The following is a 6,450-nucleotide window of genomic DNA, read 5'->3' as shown; positions in this document are numbered from 1 at the left end:
CCATCACTGATCATACCCATGTGGTTCAGGAGATTAACATCTCACCTGTGCTATGGGGCAGGGGGATTAAGAGAATTATTCAAGGTCATATCCACACCATATATTCAAACTAAGGATGTGCATGACATCCCTGATCTGATTTTGGGCCCAATCTGGTGTTTCAGAATGGTGTGACGCAACCCAACTCGGATCTGCCCCCAAACTGATTTGGGGGCCTGGCACAATCATCATCATCATCATCATTTTATTTGTATGCCGCCTTTCCATAGTTGAAACTATGCTCAAGGCAGCTCACAACATGACAAGATTTACATAATTACAAACATAGCAGAAGTCATAAACAAGAAATAAAACACATCAAAACGTACACAACCAAATGGAAACAATTCCCACGTAAATCATAAGATCTAAGACTAAAGGTAGAACAACAATAATATCAATAACAGCAACAAGCTCTCTCAACCCCCCATAAACAATACTCCAGCCAAAGAATCTGTTCAACAGCTTCAGTTTTTGTAGCTGGAGTCAGTCCGCACTCCACTCTCCCAAGCCAGATGGAGAAAGGCCAGCAAGGCAGGGTGAAGGTCTTCCAGGGCTCACAGCCAAGATGGTATAATTTAAAACAACACAGAGGAAAATTAAAAAAAAAACAATTTAAAAGAGGAGCCCTCACTGCTGAGCAGCAGCCACAGTACTTGTGGGGCCTGTCAAGACCCGCCCCAAGCCAGGTGGAAAGAGGCAAGGGCAGGGCCCTACAGGCAGTCCTCCTGGGCAGCAGCAGCAGCAGTCCTTAAGATCATGCTGTCAGCAGTAGAGGTGGGCAGAGAAGGAGGTGTATCTCTCCTCTCAACTTTCAACCACACTTTTAATCTGGATTTTAAGTCCTAACAAGCATGTGAGGGTATGAGAAACTGCAGAAAGGGCATTTTGATTCATTTGGTCATCTAACAGTTTGGTGTTGCTTCGGCTATAAGAACCAGTGAATACAGTGGGAGTTGCTCCAAGTAGGGAAAATAGATTTGCAGCTTTATATCCATATGGATTTTTTTTTTTTTTAAGAATCCAAGTAAGGACTGCAGATAAGAAGAGAGCCATTTAACAGTTAGCCAGTTCCTTTGGAAAACAGAGCTTAGTTGCCAAGATGAGAAAGGCTTTAGTTGCAGGGACAGCAGCTTGCAGGACCCACCCTGGGAGCTCTCCAAGGTGCTGAAGGTGGTCTGAATGGCTTGAATGCTTGATGGGATATTGCTGGGCTTCTCCTGTGAGCCTAGAGCTCATACAGGACAGGCACAGTTCCTGAGCAATGAATTATTGGTCTGTCTTACTCAGGGATAAGGTTTTCAACATGGGAATGAAAACCCTAATTGACCAGGGTTCCCTCTCATGTGTTGGAAAGTCTACAGGTGAGTAACGCAGCCCCCTTCAATCTAATGCTGATCTCATATTGACTGAGAAGAATGTCCAGACCATGAAGCATCATAGAGCAGGCATGTCCACAAGTAGATTGTGAACTACCAGTAGATCACTGGACGTCTGTGGTAGATCACTGGTAGATCACTGGCTCCCCTCAAAGAAGCTCAACAACTTAGGCTTCCCCCAAAAAAGCTCAACAACTTTGACCTGAACCCCCCAAAAGGGGGTAGATCACTGCCAGTTTTTAACTCAGTGAGTAGATCGCAGTCTCTTGGGAGTTGGCCACCCCTGTCATAGAAGGGTCTGTGCTGACACCCAAATATTCCTGATTTCCCATTTGCAGATTTATATTGAATTCCTTATGAGGGCTACTGCCTTTGAACCCAACAGGTTTTATTCAGCTGTTATTGCCAATATCCACCGATAGACAGTCAGTTATTTTGTACTACTCCTGGTATAGCTACAACTACTAGTACTGAGCATGATTTATTTAGGTTCAGTAGTGTGCTAAAAGAAGACTAGTTATTCCTTGGCTCAAATTGTATTGCAAACAGCCTCACTCACTTTAAAACTAAAACAGCTCCTTTGCGCAAGGGATTTCACTTGAGATGTGCACACACCTTTTCCCCTCTTGGCATGTTCTGCTTAGCAAATGAAGGTGAAAATTCAACTTGATGATCAAGATGCAACTGCTATGTGTGTAGCTCAGTTTTATTTCCTTTTATAGCTGTTCTAGCAATGGACGAGCACCTTCTATATCCTTGTCACAAATGTTCACAAAAGTACATTAGTGTAAAGTCTAAAATAGCACGAAAGCATCATGTAACTTTTTTAAAAAAACCTGAAAATGAAACCAAGGATAGGTGCATCTAAAGGTGTCCCTAATTAATGATCACATTCCTGAGAGCATAGCACCAACACAGCAAATTTCCACTCAACAAAATGTCAAGCACAGCACAACACCAGGGGGAACTTTTAACAGTGCCTTTAATTAAAGAGGATCTATGAGACCACGCAGAATATATTGGTTACTGGGTGGCTTAGGTGCTGAAAGGTAGTCTCCCAAAGTTTCCAAAGATGTTTTCCGTTGGGTTTCTCTTCTGGTTTGCATATTGAACTGTGGGTTCTGGGGTGGAGGTGGGGAGACAGGACTTAAATTAAGCAACAAAGGGGAGTAACAAGAGTGTTTAAGATTGCTATTTATGCTGCACTGATAAATTTGCCCAGGTATAGCCTGGATTGGAATTGTGGTTTTTGATCAGAGTAAGTAGAAATATGAATAGGGAAAAAACTGTGGAGGACCATTGTCTTATTTGTAACAGCATGGCAAGTTTGAGTGGCACTTAGATTGATACAGAACACTTTTTGATTATTATTATTATTTTTTTAAAAAAAACACGCACACCATAAACACATCTTTGACTTGGTCGAAGTCATGCAATAGCACTTCAGGAAATTCTGTCCAGTTCCAATCAATTGTTGTGCAGCGATAGATCACAGTGACAACTGTTTCTCATTTGGAATGCCCAGGGGAGTCATGTGCTGTTCACACTTTGTCTCAAAGATACCTATTGTTCCACACATGACTTGATCAATGCCAAGTATTCTGCGGAACAACCCAAGCAAAGTGTGGGAGCATGGATATCTGCCTGGTGTTTTGGTGTGTTATATAGATTTCCTAAATATTCTTTAAATTGTCTGAATTGAAACTTTGCATGTAAAATGTTTGAGGCCCTCCAGAAAGATGTTTAGTTTCTTACATTAATGCTTGGATGTCCTAGGTAGGGCAAGGACAACAGGAAGAAGGCCAAGCTTAGGCTTTCTGTTGCTTTTCATGTAAAAAGTTTGTCCTGAATCCTTCCCAAGAGTTTTATAACAATAAGTCCAATCCTATCCAGATTTAGGAGAGGAGAGGATACTCCTCCAGGAGAGGAGAGGATACAGATGGACAGGGCATTGTTGTTGTTGTTATTTAGGACATGGGTAGGCATACTAAGGCCCAGGGGCCAGATCCGGCCCACGGACAGTCCGGGAACCAGCGTGTTTTTACATGAGTAGAAGGTGCCCTTTTATTTAAAATGCATCTCTGGGTTATTTGTGGGGCATAGGAATTCATTCATTTCCCAAAAAAAAATATGGTCCGGCCCCCCACAAGGTCTGAGGGACAGTGGACTTGCCCCCTGCTGAAAAAGTTTGCTGACCCCTGATTTAGGATGTCCCTATTTTCATCGGAGAAATAATAATAATAATAATAAATTTTATTTATATCCCGCCCTCCCCAGCCGAAGCCGGGCTCAGGGCGGCTAACAACACTAAAATAGTGCAACATTATAAAAACATCATAAGAATTAATTAAAATCAGAATAGATGGCAACCATAAACTAAAGTATTGTAAAGATTGCCAAAGGAGGGAGTCAGGCCGTGCCCTAACCAAAGGCCTGGTGGAACAGCTCTGTCTTGCAGGCCCTGCGGAAAGATGTCAAGTCCTGCAGGGCCCTTGTCTCTTGTGACAGAGCGTTCCACCAGGTTGGAGCTGCAGCCGAAAAAGCCCTGGCTCTAGTTGAGGCCAGCCTAACCTCTCTGTGGCCTGGGACCTTCAAGATGTTTTTATTTGAGGACCGTAAGTTCCTCTGTGGGGCATACCAGGAGAGGCGGTCCCGTAGATACGAGGGTCCTAGGCCGTATAGGGCTTTGAAGGTTAAAACCAGCACCTTAAACCTGATCCTGTACTCCACCGGGAGCCAGTGCAGCTGGTATAGCACCGGATGAATGTGATCCCGCAGCGAAGACCCCGTAAGGAGTCTCGCTGCGGCATTCTGCACCCGCTGGAGTTTCTGGGTCAGTCTCAAGGGCAGCCCCACGTAGAGCGAGTTACAATAATCCAGTCTGGAGGTGACCGTCGCGTGGATCACAGTGGCTAGGTCAGGGCGAGAGAGGTAAGGGGCCAACTGCTTAGCTTGGCAGAGATGAAAAAATGCCGCCTTTGTTATAGCTGCAATCTGCGCCTCCATGGAGAGGGAGGTATCGAAGATTACACCCAAACTCTTAACGGACGGTGCTGGCACTAATTGCACCCCCGCAAGAGATGGGAGTTGCCCCCTCAGTCCCATATCGTCCCGTCCCAGCCAGAGGACCTCTGTCTTCGAAGGATTTAACTTCAACCGGCTCCCACGTAACCATCCAGCCACAGCTTCCAAGCATCTGATCAGTGTGTCTGGGGCCGAGTCAGGATGGCCATCCATCAACAGATAGAGTTGGGTGTCATCAGCATACTGATGGCAGCCCAGCCCAAAACTCCGGACAAGCTGGGCGAGGGGGCGCATAAAGATGTTAAAAAGCATCGGGGAGAGAATCGCACCCTGAGGCACTCCACACACCAAGGAGTGGCGGGATGACAGTTCCCCCCAAGCGCCACCCTCTGTCCCCGACCAGAGGGTTGGTGGGTATGAAAACAGCACTTTAAATTGGGCTTAGAAATGCTCTGGGAAGCCAGCATAGCTAGTATGGAATGTGCTAACTGATTGAAGTTTCCCAAAATAAACATAAGAAGGTGCCTTGCATCGAATCAGACCAGTGTTGTCCACATTGGCAGAGGATGTTTTTTTCCAGCGTTTAAGGCCAGGAACATTCCTAGCCCTAGCTGGATATGCCTGAGATTGAACCTGCATGCAAAGCAGATATTCCACTGCTCAGCTACAACCCCCATCTGTCTCTTCCATTTATAGGTTTGCAAGCATGGTTTTATATCGGTGCAAAGCCAAGGCTCATTCTGGAATTAAGAATGACATTTGGACGCAGCTGTCTTGGAGGAGAAATTTGTCGTTTGCTGGATCCTCTAGTTGAACGTGCTGTTTTAGAAGCAGAGGCGCTGCTCTGCTATCACACATACAGGTGATATTCTGTCATGGCAACAGTGTGCATTGGAGCAAAAGTGTGCAGATTTACAAGCTTTCCATTCAATTTTATAATCAGAATGCTTCAGAATCTGTAAGGAAAACCAGTGTCTATAATTCCAACTGCTCTGGGATCACTAAGACACATTTTCATAGATACTTCTAGTTGCATCAACAGAGGCACAAAACTTTGGAGGATATTGGAATAAAACAAAGAAAACTGCGGAGGAACTGAGCAGGATTCAGACTCAGGTTTTTTGTTTACTTTCCAAAGAATTTGTCTCCATTAATGGTGAAACTGGCACCTTTAGAAATGTTTATCCACCCTTGCAAAGAACCACTCTTCAGTGTGGTAGCGCCTGCTTCCTGGAACTCTATGTCTATACACTTTAGGCAGATTCCTTCAGTGTATTGTTTTCAGTGTCTGCTGAGAAAGATTTTGTTTAGGTAAGACTCCCCAGGGATGCTATTTTATTAAGCATATTTGCTTTTCAACTTCTTACTTTTCCTAGTTTTCATTAAACGTTATGTCTATTTGCTTTTAAAGTTTGATTCATTTTTTCTTATGACCATTTTATATTGTTTTATGTAAACTACCTAGAGGTTTTTGTTAATTAAGCAATATATATATATCTTGTGAAATAAATAAATGTCACAGATGTCAATGGTTGGGGTGGGCAAATTTCTCAGTTTCAGTTTTTCTCTGTATCTTATTATTCCAACCTTAAATTCTATAGTCCCCATTTCTACCTCAGCTTGTGATTTTTTTAAAGAAAAAACTCATGAAAATTTCAGTGTTTTGTGCAAACACACATCCTAACATGCAATTTTTAACTAATATACACATTCCCCCCCCCAGCAATTTCCCCTAATATAATGCATTTTTGTATGGTGTGTGTGTGTGTGTGTGTGTGTGTGTGTGTGTGTGTGTTTACTAATACATGCATTTTAATGCATACTTTACTAGATGCATTTTTAAAACACTTCACATGCCTGGAGGACAGCATTGCAAAATTCATGAAAGTGCAGATTTCAAAGGATGGCTGTGTTTCACTTTCCATATTATTTTAGAAACTTTCAACTAAATATGTTCACCTTTAAATACCAACTGAATCAATTTTCTCCCCCATGTCTATACATGAAG

At 43.3% G+C, this 6,450-nt stretch overlaps 1 long non-coding RNA gene across 1 annotated transcript; it reads left to right on the top strand.

The window, feature by feature from the left end:
- The first annotated feature begins 2,945 nt into the window (after positions 1-2,945).
- Positions 2,946-5,852, top strand: LOC309541758. The gene is made up of 2 exons (XR_014223894.1): positions 2,946-3,073; positions 5,139-5,852. It is a non-coding gene; the product is annotated as an uncharacterized lncRNA (long non-coding RNA).
- The last annotated feature ends 598 nt before the right edge of the window (positions 5,853-6,450 follow it).

The sequence above is a fragment of the Podarcis vaucheri genome, assembly GCF_965113315.1.
Source record: "Podarcis vaucheri genome assembly, chromosome: 10".
Lineage (NCBI taxonomy): Eukaryota > Metazoa > Chordata > Lepidosauria > Squamata > Lacertidae > Podarcis > Podarcis vaucheri.
The sequence above is the reverse complement of the archived record's forward strand: the minus strand, read 5'-3'. Positions and strand labels throughout refer to the sequence as shown.